Below are 13763 nucleotides of genomic sequence, written 5' to 3'. Positions count from 1 at the left end.
AATGGAGGTTTGTTTCTTTTTTAATTTGAGCAAACTAGTTACCAGGCCCTATTTCAGCTAGTCTGGATGCTGCATCTACGATTGGCTGTGCTTATTTCTGTATATCTAGAAATCTTAGAGTAATCATAGAGTTATAGGGGTTGGAAGGGACCTCAAGAGATCATCAGGTCCAACCCCCCCACCCCCCTCCAAAGCAGCTCCCTAGCTCATCTTGCACAGATAGGCGTCCAGGCAGGTCTTGAATATCTCCAGAGGTAGAGACTCCACCACCTCCCTGGGCAGCCTGTTCCAGTGCTCTGTCACCCTCATTGTGTAAAAGCTCTTCCACATGTTTACGTGGAACTTCCTGTGCTCCAACTTGCAGCAGTTGCCCCGTGTCCTGTCTCCACAGACCACTGAAAAGGGGCCGGCCATTTCCCCACATATCCCATACTTAAGATATTTATAAACATTAATAAGGTCCCCCCTTAGTCTCCTTTTCTCTAGGCTGAACAGTCCCAGCTCACTCAGCCTTTCCTCATAGGGGAGATGCTCCAGGCCCTTAATCATCTTCGTAGCCTCCTCTGGACTCTCTCCAGGAGATCCCTGTCCTTTTTATACCAAGGAGCCCAGAACTGGACACAATACTCCAGGTGGGGCCTGACCAGGGCAGAGTAGAGGGGGAGGATCACCTCCTTTGACCTGCTGACCACACTCCTCCTGATGCATCCCAGGATCCCATTGGCTCTCTTAGCCACCAGGGCACACTGCTGGCTCATGGCCAACCTGTCATCAACCAGGACACCCAGGTCCTTCTCCACAGAGCTCTTCTCCAGCAGGTCATCCCCCAGCCTGTACTGATACAAGTGGTTATTCCTTCCCAGGCATGTCAGCCACTCCTCCCAGCTTTGTATCATTGGGTACTTGCTGAGGGTGGATGCTATTCCCTCATCAAGGTTGTCAATGAAGATGTTAAACAGGACTGGACCCAACACTGAGCCCTGGGGAACACCGCTAGTCACGGGTCTCCAGTCAGACTCTGCTCCACTGATCACGACCCTCTGAACTCGGTCCAACAGCCAGTTCTCAACCCACCTCACTGTCCACTCATCTATCCCATGCTTTCTCAGCTTTGCTATCAGGATGTCATGGGAGACAGTATCGAAAGCCTTGCTGAAGTCAAAGTAGATGACATCCACTCCTCTCCCTCCATCTACCCAGCCAGTGATGACATCATAGAAGGCTAGGAGATTGGTCGAGCAAGATCTCCCCTTGGTGAATCCACGCTGTAGTTCATTTCCTTTAAAAATAGGAATGCTTACATGTTTCTCTGCATCTGAGTTGTTCCTCCCTGTGAAGCCACGCAGCACACATCCTTTGTTTTGACTCAGAAATTATTGAAGCAACAAATGTAATAATGGTGTTCTTTTGAGTAATTACATTATATAAACTGAACACCTGTATATTGCAACAGAATTTTAGCAATGTTATACGGTACCAAAATATAAGTATGTGGGTTCACATATATGTGTCATTCTTAAAATGTCCGGTTTTGCGTATGGCAAAATTCACTGGTGTCATCAGAATCCATTTTGGCAGGGTATTTCTGTAATATCATCTGTCATAGAGGATTAAGAAAGTTCCCTTCACAGCACTTTTGAACAACTGCTGGATTTTAAAGTTCTTTTTCCATATTGCTTTATAATTGCATGCTTTGTGATTATTATGATAGGGCAAGTAAATGGCAGTAAGATGCTTCCAGAAAGCGGAGGAGGTAAGAGAAACCACAAATGATCAAGGATATTGTTAGGTAGATGTTAAGAAAATGAAGATATTAAAGGATTTTCAAAAAGTAATTCCTCACTCAGAATAAATCATGGGTATGATCCTAAATGATGAATTAGACATAGCTTCTGACATCAATAGCCTGGTCTAATAAAATGGTAAGAGCAGATATTGTGGTGTATCTTAGTGTTGTTCTGTGAGGAATCAATTGAAAGAAGATTGGTACTCAGTATCTGCATCGGTGTCGTTTTACAGATGTGGGTTCAGTTGTGTTCTGAGATCAGTGAAGTTTATAGCAGATGAAAGCTATGTGTGTGAGATAACACAGGTGTGAACATCAGTGGAGTCCACAGGAAAGGGAGTGTTATGTGAAGGGACAAACATTTAAAGCAAAAGTAAAATTCAGTTACGCAGTCATTAAAACCAGCAAACTTTGCAATTAGTGTCAGTAAGAAAATGAGCTGGCCTAGTGTTTATTGTTTGCACACAGTGGGATGTTGGACCAAAATATCACATCCCAGTCTTACCTGAAACGCTGGAATTTTTATTTTATGAGGTATAAAGTACTTGTCTTGACACATACATTTGAATTTAATTATAAATGAAACTTAAAATGTAAGCTCCACCTGTTGGTGAGAATGTGCAGTATAAAATTGTATTTGTTACTTTGCCCAATTCCAAATGGGTTTTATGGGGAAAATACTATAATGGTGAAGAAATGTGAAGGAATATGGACTGGGTCTTAGGTGGAGCAAGTGCAAAAATAGCATAGGATGAATCAGCTTTATGACCAGCTGAGGTATGCAGACTGTGTTAACTGTGAAGCAAAAAATATGCCAGTTCAATAGTTTTTCTCAGTATATGAAAAAAATTATGACAGAGAATAATGAATTTTGCACTTGACCATCACCAAGGCTGAGCTTTTTCATCTCACAACCTCAAGTCTGCTCAGTATCTGTATACAAATGTGGTTCTGTGGTAGTACAGGCTTGCTCTTGATTAGGTGCACATACGGAAGTTCCAGTTATTTTGTTTGGCCATAACTCTTACTGTAATAAGTGTATAATTGCGTTACACTTCAGTACTTGAAAGAAATACAGCAACCTGCTCTTAGGTCTACTTAGAGAAAATTTCTGGTAGAAAGATCACTTGCTAAAGTAATAATTCCAGTTTATAGTTGAATTGTTTTATGGAGTCCTAAAGCTGCTATAGGAGTAGTGGTATATGGGTTGGAGAGTTGAGGTGGCCCCTAGAACCCTTGAAGGGGAAATGGATGAGTTAGGCTGGTCATTTCTAGTAGATGTCTCCAACATTCTGCCAGAGGAAAAGTGAGCCTTCCCAGCTTTCATCTGTTCATTCTTATTATTACAGCCCTTGCATTCCTTTGCAAGTTAGGTAGGACCTGCAGAGAGAGCACTTCCTTCTTGTGGTCCAAACAGAGCTCAGAAGAAATGTGAGAAAAAAAAACTGGAAGGAATTTTTCTGTTCCTGTGAATGCCTGATACCTTCTCTGACTCTCCAGCATCTTTCTTGAAAATGATTCCTTCTGTGATGTGTTGGAACTGTCACCAGAAAAGGGATTTTTGATTACATGCCTCAAGGTCTGCAAGAAGAAGCAGCAGCTGCTTGAAGATCATCTGCATTACTGGAGCAGTGATGTGGCTCTGCCACTGTTAATAAGTTGTCCTTCTAATGGCCTGCACACTTTATATGAAAGGTTTATTTTCTAGAGTTCGCTGGTCAGAGAAGAACCTTCCAGAGTCACTGTGCTGCCACGGTCAAGGCAGTCACCCGTAAGTGGGGAGACCAAGAAGTTGTTCCCAGCCATCACAAGTGATCTGCTGTGTGATTGCTTGAACATTAGGCCTTTGGTGACACGACTGACTTCTGGTGTTTGTGTAACAGAGGGTTCTGAGTTCCAGGGTCAGTGGTTAACTGTGTAGTTAGAAGTGGCTGGAATAGGGAGAGGACTACCACGGACAGCAATAATAAAGCTTCAGTGACCCCTCAAGTTAGACTTCACGCAACTACTTTTTGATGCTGGAATCTATTTCGGAAGTTTTTAAATCTATTTTTGATCTATTTTCTTTCTGTCCTCCAGAGATAGAGTAGTTGATCAAACCCCTCCTGCCCCCCCAGAAAACCAGAATTTTTGAATGCTGGTGAAATACTTGATTTTGACAATGACAGGAATCCACCATCTGACATGTTTCATTGTTCAGTTGTGTCTTGACCTTACCAAGCAAGCCTGCTAATTTTAAAATGAATGAAATACCCAGCATGTTTCTGCAGATTGTAGAGATGCCAGGGAAAGATAAAGTGAGTTTGAAACAGCTCAGATTCAGGCCCTGAGCTCAGTTGTGCAGACACACCTTTGTGGGATAACGTGGACTTCTTTTCTTGGCTGCAGCTTGGGTTCTGGCTTATTTGCCAGTGATGCAAGGGTTGAGACCAAAGTTGTGGCCATAATTATGAAAAAGCATATGCACCAGTGAAAAGTTTCCACAGTAATTAAGGAATTTCAGTGCAGTTTCAGGTCTGAATTTTGCACAGTTGCTGAGCTCACCCATAGATGCCAGCTATCTACTGATAATTGTTACTAGCTGTACACAAATGGCATTTTGTTGTAAACCATGCTCTTGAAATGTCCACTCCATTCAAATTCTGAGAAAAATCTATTTGGCTTATTTTGCATCAACTTAAGGTAAGATGACAAGTTGTAAGTGGCTAGAGTGCATTGAAAAATGATAAAGAAATAGAACACAGAAAAATCTTCCTTCTTTTAGCCCTGCTTGAAGTATTTTCATACCACAAGGCCTCGATTCTTCAGCTTGTTCTCAAAGACACCATTTTCTATTGCTTGTTAAAATAAAATGTTTATTACTTATATTGCACTACCTGGTATGGATCTGAAATGGAATTTTGGAGCCTGTTGCACCAAGCACTGTACAAACACAGAGTGACTGCCCTCCCTCAGGAAATCTCCTGTGACCAGATAAGATGCTGAAGAATATAAATTAGCAAATGGGGAAAAGTTCAGGTAAGTTAACAGCAGAGATAGGCACATTTGCATAGTCACAGTAATTTTTGCAAGCTACAGGCTACAAAAAAGTGTAAAATGGTCATGAAACATCTTCAGTGTTAACTCAGTAGAGGATCTGTGAGATGGTTTCTTGCTTTTTGGTGGCAGAGACAATGCATTTTAGAATACCTGCCTTTCTGTGAACTAACGTTCTGCCCAGTGCAACGGTTACATTCATTGTGCAATAAACCAGAGTATTACTACATCTGTTTCTCCCCCTGGAGCAAAACAGTCCAGTTATGGAGAAGATCCTCCCACTTTTGTCAGTCTACCGCTGTGGGTTCATCAGGCCTCACTGTGGTCCAGAACAGTATTTTCCTTGTTACCAGTTCAGTAATGTTGTGTAGCACAAGTGAAACACTCCGGGAACAAAGACTTCCCATTAGGGGAGTCTCTGGCAGAAATTTCTGTCCAGACTGACGAGTTCTTTCCTGACACAACTCAGGAAGTACAAAGATCCATGGCTTTCAATATTGCCACAGCAGATGTCTAAAAATCCTTATTTTACAACAGAAGAAATTCTTCTAACACTTGATTCTTCTGATGTGCCATTTGAGTTGTGAGCCATTTAAGCTATTTGGGTCACATTGTCTAGGTCTAGCCATAGCCATCCCCACTAGAAAGTTTTATTTTTAATTGACAGTTTTGATTTCCACTTGATCATACTGTTCTCTTTGTTACAGCATTTAGAAAGAGTATCTATTAAAGTCTGAAGCAAGATTTTAGGAATGCTGGGAATTACAGGAATCAAAACTACTCTCACTTACTTTATCTGCTGGCCTCCATACCAATGGGGATTGTCACACTGCATGTTGGTCCCAGACTCAGGACTGCAAGCCACTGCACCATTGCTACCCATTTGTTGTAGGGAATTTTATCGCACTGGGAAACACTGATGTTTTAGTGAGCTTGGTCTTGCTCACCCAGCACCCAAGTCTCCATCCTGGAGCATGTTCCCATGAGGGTAATAGTTGTTTGCATCTTAATTAGGCTCTCTGACAGAGTGGTTTTAAAATTGATGTTCCTTTTTTTAAAGCATTAAATATCTTTATGTTAAAGGAAAAAAAAAGAGTAAAAGCTTTCTCACTACTTGCAACAGCTCCCACGAAGCATTTCATTAAAAATACAGCATACCATATCAACTGAAACCCAGACTTTTATACCCTGGTTGTGTATCATGAACAATGAACACCTGAAAATTACGTGAACCTCTGAGAAGCACATGAAATGTGTACTGTCACACAGGTGACAGTGGTTGTTGCCACACTGTGCCAGCACCTATGCCTTTTTTTGCAACAATATAAATTTATGATCTTAAAAAGCCTCATTGCAGGCTGGGAGCAGCACAGAGCCTGTACATTCCCTGTGGGAGGGAGATCACCAGAGGGGCTCTGTCCTTGGGTTTTTCTTTCCTGTTGCAGTGATGTCTTTGAGCTGTCTTACAGGCCAGTTAGGAATGCATGCTTACCTTACCTCCTGTCCTTCCTGGGCAATGTGTTAGAGTTAGATGAGGTCCTTGAACTCCTTCTGTGCTTATGTCAGGCAAGTCAGTCACTGCCTGATCCCTCATAAAAATGCGGCACCCTGTTGTAAGTCCTTAGTACCTGTGGTGGGTTATTGATGCGCTCAGAAAAAAGTGATATTCAAGCAGAGTACAGTGAGGAAACCTTTTAGCTTCAGTTGTCTGGCTTCTGTCTTTCAAGTACAGAGGTGGAAGAAGTGCCTGTGAGCCTGAGCACAGAGTTTCTGTCTTCAACATGCTGGAAGAGGACGTAGAAAACGCAGAAGGCAGAAACTCCAGGGCTTAAGCGTTTGGACCAATCTCTGTGGCCACTGGGTGCCAGTCTTGTTCCACGGCGAGTCAACTGCGCAGTCCTCAGCGAGGAACAAAAAGTTTACGGACTCCACTCTACGTCCTTATCTGGAGCCCGGCTGCCAGAGCACGAATGCCGTATATTCTGCGTAGCAGAAGTACAAAGCAGAAGGTCAATGATAGACGACTGCTGTAAACAAGGAAGGAAGATTTAGCAAGCAAAACTCAAGGCGCAAAATGTGGCGGTTCAGGTTTATTGAATACGCCACGTGAAAGGGTAGGATGTGTCATAGTTGCTCTGCTTTTTGGGAGCAGCTCCTAAGTAGGCCAGGTCAGAATTTGCTTTGTATTAAAGAAACGGTAAGAAGACCAATTCAAAAATCTATTTTGAAAAGAAAACATTTCATTAGCTGTTAGAATTTAAGGCAGGTTTTTTCCATCTAAAGTAGCTGATAAAATGAAACGTAGCAGCTCTGTTTGAACCTTGACTTATTTGTATAATTTCTGCTACTACCACAGCATTCTGACCAGGCATTTCTGAGGTGGCAACCGCCCACCACTGCTGCAGCAATGAGAATAGGAGAGTAAAGCTAACTGGAATGATTTCTCTGCTCAGACTAAGGAAGGAGGTAAACTGAAATTAAAAATCTCCAGCAGGAAATTGTTCCCCTAATCAACAGTCGGAGGTTTTTTCCTAAATATGCTGTCCTTAGGCTTTATCTGCCATAAATTCCCACAGAGCTGTTAAAGTTGCAGTGACTGTACTGTTCTGATGGGTGGAAGTACTTTTTAATTTTTTTATGTCTTGTTAGTCTGATTTAGTTTTAAACCAAAATACTCTAACATCTTTGAAAATACAGCAGCAATCTGCTCACTTCCAGATATATCATGTCATAAAGTGATCTGAAAATGGGGGTAGGTAGAGGGGTCAAGCTGATTTCTTTCTCTCTCTTCACTTGCAAAACTCTTGTTTGAAGTCAATTTGGAGCCACAGCTCTGCTCAGACTGCTAATGAAAGTGTCTGTTAGCCCTCTGTATTAGACTCTGTTCAATGTTGTATTCAAAGCTTAGGATGTTTGGGTGTTTTTTTATTATGGTTACACCCAGCATCCCCAACAGAGCTTCAGCATGTCAGAAATTTTACTAACACAGCAGAAGATATGACCTCTGTCAGAAAAACCTTGCCATGTGAGCCTGAAAGAGTAGGGAAAAGTAGGTAATGACAGATGAAGAGAACAAGGAGACACTGAGTTAGTACTGGTCAGCATGACAAGCTGTGGTCTCAGCAAGACAGCATTTTTCCTATAGCATCACAAAAGAAGGATCTGAAGGGTACAGTAGGGGAACTTTGCTGATGTTTACAGGGAGGCCAGAGGGGAGAAAGCAACAAGTTACTTCAAAATGCAGGCTGCTCTCATGAACCAGCTGGCCTCTCAACAGTGCATGTTTCCAGGAAGGAGACACAGAAATCTTTGTGTTGGGACAAGTGAATGTGGGGGTTTGTGGCACATGTTGCAATATCAAAGGTGAAGCAGGGAAAGATGTAAAGAGAGAAGGGATCTGGCCAAAGTTCTAAATACATGATGAAGGGTGAATATGTCAGGTGGGGCAAGGAACTATCTATGAAGGCCATAGAGAAGGTGGTTTCAGTATGCAAGGTATCAAGAGTTGAGAACTGGATGAGAATTTTAACTGCATGAGTGAAAAAGGACCTTACAGAGGTGGCGCAGAAAGATCTTCGGGACAAACATTGGGACTGAGGCCCAATTAGATGTCCAAGGTGACAATGGTATTCTGATTATATGAGTAGATGGGAGCACAGTGGTGATACTGTTGACAGTGATTAGAAAAAGTACTGCTATAAATATGCAGGAAGAACATTTTAGGTTTGGTTTTTTTTTTTTTTTCTTTTTGAGTCTTTCTCCTGTTCAGATGATGTCATCCCAGGCCTCAATCTGGGCACACAGGTATGTGCTGGAGGCTTTAGCTTTTGCTCCCTAAGCTCACCATACACTAAGAGTGAAGTGAGAAGATCAAGATCAGAAGGCATTTGTGAAAGACTACATATACTTGATAACAGGAAGAATTTAGGAAAGTATTTGAAGGATTCTAAGTGTCTACTAGGACTGAAGCTGTAAATGAGAAGGATAAAAAAGCTTGGATCTGGCTGTGACCTAGGACATCTGAGTCTTAGAGAAGGAGAGCTCATCAAGAACCTGAAGGTTTGTTGCTTCAAATACTTAAGAATCTTTGTCACTCTGTTAATCAGGAATTAAATTCAGCAGGAATCCAAGCTCTGGCTTCACTGACTTGTAGTGTCACACTAGCAAACAAGAGATCATGCGAGACCAAACAGGGCACTGGGGGACTTGAGGGTGAAGATAAGTGACTTATATTTAATATGAGAGAAATGGAGAGTTCCTTTGATTAAACCCAACAGCAACTAGAGTGCACAGGGTCTAAATACCTCATTAGATATTACTAAAACCTGCAGCCAATTATATGACACTGTTGGAGAAAGACCTTAGAGACTTGTGAAGCAATTTGCACAAGGACTTAGTTCGCAAGGTGGTGTATCAAGACATGTCTGAATATCCATCGTATCAAAGTATCTCATACGCCAGTTATCAAACCATTCCATCTAGACCTTAGCAGGAGGATGTAGAACAGGTACAGTTTATATAGGGATTGGAAAGGCAGTTAATGTAACTCTTTGTTTTCAGGAATAACAGAGCTTGCCAACATCCATTCATTAACTCAGGATTGTTTTTTCAATGGCTGTTCCCCATGTCTCTTGCATTTCATCAGTTCAAAGCATCAGATTGGCTCAAATTCTTTGTTTTTTTAGTACCCTTCTAGAAATCAATACACAATGCAGACACTACAAGCTAAAACAATTGGGACTTCTCAAAGATGCTTAAATCAACTATTTTCTGCAACTATTTCTTGCTTATCTTTGATAACCACCTCGCAAAGTGTTTTCTTACACTTAGGCAGCGATTCTGTATCATTAGAAAGGTGCTCAGATGACCTGGTTATCAAAACACTTGACAACTTCTTAACCAGCAATGTAGCTTCCTCTTTGAGCCATCATTCAGGACCTCTGCAAAGGCACATATTTCAATTGTTATAGATAGTTTTGATAGAGGAACCTTAAATTTAACATATCTTCCCTGTTTTCCAAAATTGCAGTACACTATCATAGCCACATTTCCCTACTAAATAAATAACAATTTTTAGCTTCCCAGCTCACCTTGGTATCTTAAATGAGATACTTAGTGCCAATTTGGTGGTGTTTTTCATCAGAAAGCAAAACCTGATCAGTTTTTTGATAAGTAACACTCAACACTGAATTACATTACTAGTGAGACTACTGTGTAGCATGTAGTTTCTTGGCAAACGATCCAACTCTATGCAACCTCTCCTCCAGATTGAAGAAATACTAAATCCCATTTTTACTTCTGGTCCCTGTTGTTTGCCTGCAGATTCAATATTACCTGATGCTACCTTATATATAATAATGGAAAGAGAGATAAGTTCACAGATAACCCTGAGACTTGTTAAGAAATACAGCAATGTCTTTAAAGAATCAGAGAAATTACCTTTCTGGTAAGGCCTCATGGATCACTCTGAAATATCTATAAGGAGCTGCTGCCATATTAGCATTCCCTCTTCTTGTGTAAACTTGTGTGGTATATCTGAGCTCAGGCCCAGTGGCCTGGGCTTCCATGTGCTTTGCAGCCTCCTGCAGCTCTGTCTGCCCATTCTGCCACTAACTGTGGCCTCATTGTCCATGTTTGCCCCACTGTGGGACTGGTCTTCCTGTCTTATGGTCAAGGCAACAGATTGCTGAAGCCATGTTCTGCCATGATAGTTTAAAGTCAATCTTCACTTTCCATTCCATTAGACATTATGGGATTGTTAAAGGGTGATCAAGCCTTGCTGATGACTTCTTGACTCTGCAGTTGATGAATCAACGTATGGATGGGAATCTGGAAGTGTCTTTTGGTCCGATATTGCCACCAGTGCATCATTGTGGTAGTGATTGGCACCAGTTGTTCTTTGACCCTGAGCAACTTCACAATAGAAGGATCCTCCAGGAGAATAGGCGTAGGCAACTATCCAGTTTCCTCCTACTCCAAGGTAGCTATGCCAAAAGCCCACCAGTGCATTTTGGGTTCTTAAAGTAACCTCTTCTGAGGTAGTCTGTGCTAAGGATACAAAAAGCCTCTGGGCCAGTCACAATAGGGTGTTTTTCCCAGTCATTCCCATTTAGGCTCACTTTGGCCTCCAGTAGAGTCAACTGTTGGGATCCCCATGTCACTCCAGAAATGCAGATGGGTTCTGCCCTTTCATGGCTTGATGGCATTAGGATACAGTGCACCAGTGTCCACTAGAGCCTTGTACTTTTGTGGGTCTGATGTGCCAGGCTCTGACTCCACACAGTTCAATAAACCTGGTTGTCCCTGTTCTCCAGCTGGCTGGATTCTGGGTCTTTCTAGTTCTGGTAATAGTGTTGGTTACTTATGTGTTATAAACAGAAATCAGAAGTCCCTTTGTTAAGGGCCTAAGATCAGCCCTTCTACTCTGGGGAACTGCCCAGTGGAAACTGGAGCAGAAGTTTTCCTGAAAGAACCCCCTTCTGAGCTTGTTCCTCCTTGCAACTCCTGTGCCTGTGTCTCTAGGGTAGAAGGGGAAGTTGAGGTAGGGGAAAGTGTGTCCTGTTTGTCTCCCCCATAGATTGGCACTCCAAGGAAAAAAGGTAATGGGTGTAATTGTTAATAGTTTCTGAGAGATGGCTCTCAAAGTACAGAGATGGCAGCAATGCTGAATACAAATATGAGATTAGTCTCACAACTAGTAATTTTATCATATCATAATCCAGTGTTACACAGCACAACAAAATGATAACTTTAATCCAGCCCTCAGAGATTATAAACAGCACCACAGGGAATATCTACTGCAAGTAAGGTGTTACATAACACAACCCTGAGACCCACAACCCCAACTCTGAGAGCAAATAAGTCAACATTGTGACCAGTGACTATTAAACTAATATAATGAATTATTATAACACATTTGTTTTAACACATTCCAATCAGATCTTTTATCTCAATCTTTTGTGCCCCAAGTTGAGCACCAAAATGACTGTTGTGGTTTAACCTGTCAGGCAGCTAAATGCCACACAGCTGTTTGCTTAACACACCACCGCCCCCCAAGTGGGATGGGGGAGACAATCAGTAAACTTCACGGGTTGAGATAAAGTCAATTTAGTATGATTGAAAATGAAGGGAAAATAATAGAACCGTTACTACTAATAGTAGTATATATATATAGTAGTATGTAATACTGTGTATAGATAATAGTAGTAGCAGTTCTATTATATATATGCATACTATTCTATACTACTATACTACTACTACTATTAATATTACTACTACTGGAATATACAAAACAAGTGAAGAACAGGTAAAAAGTTCTTGACTTAGTGTAAGCACTGCCTAGCAACAACTAAACCATCAGTGTCTTATCAACATGATTCTAATTGTAAATCCAAACCACAGCACTGTACCAGCTACAAGTAAGAAAATGAACTCTTCCAGGATAAATGGTTGCTACAAATACTTTGCACCCTGTTATACTTCCTCTGCCCCTTGTTTGTTAAGGCCTTTGGCTTCTTCTCAGTTCCGATGTGCTGTTTCCCAACTCAGCAAAAGGCCTCATACCTCTGATGGGTCAGTATTACAAATACCGATCTATATATGTCACATATTTATGTCACGTAAATGCCTGCATTGTGTTGAAAGTCAATGTGATTTAGCCTCCTAACTCAATTCCTTTTGAAATGTTACCTTTGATAATCTCATGTATTTGATGAAAAATCAAGTTGTAAATATAATTTTGATTTAGTTGATAACCTAGACAAGTAAATGTTATGATTTTCAGCAGCTGTAGCATCGTTTAGAGACATTAGCAGATGTGGTTTTATAGCCATATACATCTGATCATTCTCTCCTAGCCTAAACACACACTGAAATCTCATTCTTCTCTATTTCAGAAAGCAAGATATCCAAACAAGAGCAGCTAGGAATGCAAATAAACTGGAAGGGCTTGAAAGCACATCATGGACAGTGTCTCAAGTTAAAGTCATTCTGCAAAACGTAAAAGTAACTTGCAAATATTCCAGATTCATACCCTTTGTAAGAATGATATGTGCTGTTTCCCATTCTTGAGGTAAAGGGGCCTGCTTGATATACCTTTGGATTTATTTTCACATTCTTCCAGATATCTGCATGGACAAATTATTCTGGTTAAAAAAATTGCATAGTTCACACTGTCAGTGTGATTATCATGTTTTGGTATTAGGATATTCCATTTTTTTACTGAAGCAGCTATGTAAGACTGAGATGGCAAAGGTACCTTTTCCTGGGCAGATAATTAAAAGATGCTTTTTGAAGAAATCCTTTTTGCAAAATAAAGTCATTCTATATTTAAGTATCTTAGGTCATCTTTGGTTTTTAGGAGGTTTTCACTTTCTTTGTTCATCTTTTCCCCTCCTGTATCTTCCCTTCCCTTCATGTGTTCCATCCTTTTAAAGCAACTGGGTGGAATTTTAAGTGACAGCATACTAAAAAAGTAATTCAGCTGTGGATCTGCTATCATTCTGCTAGGGTTTGGGTTCAACCTAACGTGAGAGCATTAATTAGCTTCAGTTCATGAAGCAAGCTCTCAATGACTGAATTTCTAGATTGATATTGTCTTTTAGAGCAGTTTTCATTCCTCTACTTAACAGTAAGTCCCAGTGCTTTGTGGTGTTGGCAGCTAGTGGAGTTGAACTTAGAGAGTAAGGTACGAATTACTCTTTCCCCCCATATATTTATTTTATTGACAGGGAATTTTGAAAATTCATAGATCCATTTTCTCCCATGAGCTTTGGATTTTTGTATACTAGCTAACACCATTCAAAACAAAGGATAAAACCAACATAATAAAATGCCTTCTGTTCTATTCCTCCCATCACAACTGCAAGCGTTCATAAATGTTTTCTGATTACTTCTGCAGGAGGTGAAGTGTACTAAATCCTTCCTCCCCTAGCATTAATTT

The sequence above is a fragment of the Gallinula chloropus genome (assembly GCF_964237585.1).
Source record: "Gallinula chloropus genome assembly, chromosome: 3".
NCBI classification, from domain to species: Eukaryota; Metazoa; Chordata; class Aves; order Gruiformes; family Rallidae; genus Gallinula; species Gallinula chloropus.
This window is presented reverse-complemented; position numbering follows the sequence as displayed.